Source organism: Plectropomus leopardus, unplaced genomic scaffold (genome assembly GCF_008729295.1).
Source record: "Plectropomus leopardus isolate mb unplaced genomic scaffold, YSFRI_Pleo_2.0 unplaced_scaffold13290, whole genome shotgun sequence".
Lineage (NCBI taxonomy): Eukaryota > Metazoa > Chordata > Actinopteri > Perciformes > Serranidae > Plectropomus > Plectropomus leopardus.
In genome coordinates this window covers 1-2,486 of record NW_024614159.1, presented here as the reverse complement: position 1 = coordinate 2,486, position 2,486 = coordinate 1, and the positions used below count along the sequence as shown (strand labels likewise).

Below are 2,486 nucleotides of genomic sequence, written 5' to 3'. Positions count from 1 at the left end.
TACCACTACTACTACTACTACTACTACTACTACTACTACTACTACTACTACTACTACTATTATGTATTTAAAAAAACAATTAAATTAGAGGTATTACAACAGTACTGATGTTATTTGTGAAGGCATAGGTGGGAAAGTCTGATGAAGGTGTGAATGGCACAGTTAAGAAATTCAGATGTCTAAGATTGTAGACAGATGGAAAAAAGCCTTATGAAAAAAAGGCAGTTCTGTCCAAGATTATGTACAAGTTTTGAATTTGTAGGGATTTGGATCCTGCCTTAATAAAACCAAAAGTCATACTCATGCAACATTTTTATATGAATAAATTAAATGAGGTTGTGGGGATTAAGAGGAAAGTGGGCGCCAAACATCAACAGCACAGATGTTTGTGTTGAAGTTATTAATTTTGATTTTTTTTGATTGCTGAAATCTTTTTGAAATGTTAATAAGACACAAGATTATGACACTACATGATGCAAAATTAAGTCAGTACATTTGTACTACTGTTATGATGCAAACACATTATGATGCTGAGCCTGTATTTCACAGTGCTCTTCCCACAATCACTTGCAGCAGGTAGCAGACTTAGTGCTGCAGCATCCCCCTGTGGCTGAACCTGGACTCTGTTTCTCCAGCTGAAGGACCAGCTCGAAAGGATCCACAATGCCTGCCTGTTATCAATAGTCCAACAAGGTAAAAATCAGTGGGAGTGTACAACCTATATCCACTTCTATCTAAGTATTACACACATGATTCTTTTTTTTGCCCAAGATGACTGTAAGGAGCGTAGAAAAGTTCTAAAAGTTATTTCTGTTTCTAATTTTCCAGCAATAAACAATAAATAATATGCTGAACACTTTATGTAATAGCAGAAAAAAAACGGTGTTCACTGATGCTTTTTTTACTCCAGGTATCAGTACCTTTTTTATCAGGTTTAATCAGGTATCTGGTTGTTCATTAATTGAACATTTCACAGTAGCCAAGCTTTCAACAACAAGACCAAAGGGGTTTTATTGCTATTATCACCAGCTAGCTGTGGTGATTAGAGAAAAGCATCTTGGTCCTGTATTCACTTCAGAGGGGCAGTCCGAAGGTTAAACCCAGCCACAAATTAAGATAAATCACTGAGATTTTCAATTTTTGCTTCACAAAAACGAGATAGAAATCCCTCAATAGCAGAATAAAATGAGTGATTACAGGATTAGGGTAGTCACTGAAAAACATATAGTAGTGTTTGTAGATGTGTGTGTGCACAGAACGACCATGAGTGCTGATAAGATGGCATTCCACTCGCTGAGAAGAGAACATTCCTCCCTGTTCAAGGTTCCCCAGCATGACTCCACAGTCTGGTTATGACTCCAAGACAGCTGCTTGACCTTGTGTGTGTGGATGTGTGCGTATGTATGTTTGAGTGGGTATGTGAATGTGTGTGTAGGAATTTGCAGCATGCGTCCCGGTGCACACATGCGTGTGTGACTTTGTGAACAAGTGGGGGCTCTCTGGGTGTGTCACACACTTGAAATCGATACGACAAACACACTGACCTCTAGTGCTCAAAGAAAAATCATACAGACGTTTATCCACATCCAGGAATTTAGCTGTGACACTGACCTTAGGTTTGGCTCCGCAGGGCTCACTGGGGCCTCCAGGTGGCTGGAAAGTGAAGTCCTCTGTAAATCTGGACTTGGTCAGGATGGTGGCTAACTCTCCATCTACCTCCGCCACTTCATTGACCTGTGGAATACACGCACATGTGACTTAATTTCAGGGTTCGCACAAACATGGAGTCAAATTCAAGGATGTTGACAAGTACTCTTTCAAGCACTCATTTTTATTTTCATTGACGAAATTGTTTTCCACACGATCATCTGTTGTAAGAAAAATGTGCAAATCTGTAAATGGAGCAAATGTGCAAACCAGAGCTTAAAGTAAACTTTTTATTAATTGACTTTGCTTATTTACTGCCAAAGTACAGCTCAAAACTCATGCTAACGTCTCTAACTGTTCCAGTGTGAGAGTTTTGCAGGCTACCAAAACATCTTGGTGCCGTCAATTTACTGGTCCTTACCAAAGATGAACTCTCATATGGCATTATTGAATAACTCTATCTAATACAGTTAATAAAAATATTTATCATTCTGTTCACCTCTCAAATATATTTAAGTACTTTTTCAAGGACAAAGATCAAAAATGTCTGATTTTCAAGATATTCCAGGACTTTCAGTGTCGCATATTCAAGTACTTCAAGCACCTTGTGCGAACCCTGTAATTTGCATACAATGCATGAGCTGAACACCAAGCTGTTCTTGTACTGCAGAATGTACAGACCTTGAACGTGTACTGACAGTCAAACTGGAAGCTGTCCTCTACTCCAGTAATGCTCCCGTTATATATGACCTGACAGGGCTTGGTGTTGCCTTTAGGAACCTTGAACAGGCGGTATGTAGCAGAGACAAACTTGAAGTCACCTGTATTGCCAGAAAAGG

General features: G+C 39.2%; 1 long non-coding RNA gene across 1 annotated transcript; it reads right to left on the bottom strand.

Annotated features, from left to right (window-relative positions):
- Positions 1-15: 15 nt before the first annotated feature.
- On the bottom strand, positions 16-2,463 carry LOC121963931. The gene is made up of 3 exons (XR_006107296.1): positions 2,329-2,463; positions 1,612-1,734; positions 16-671 (listed from the first exon to the last, which is right to left on the bottom strand). It is a non-coding gene; the product is annotated as an uncharacterized LOC121963931 (long non-coding RNA).
- Positions 2,464-2,486: the final 23 nt, after the last annotated feature.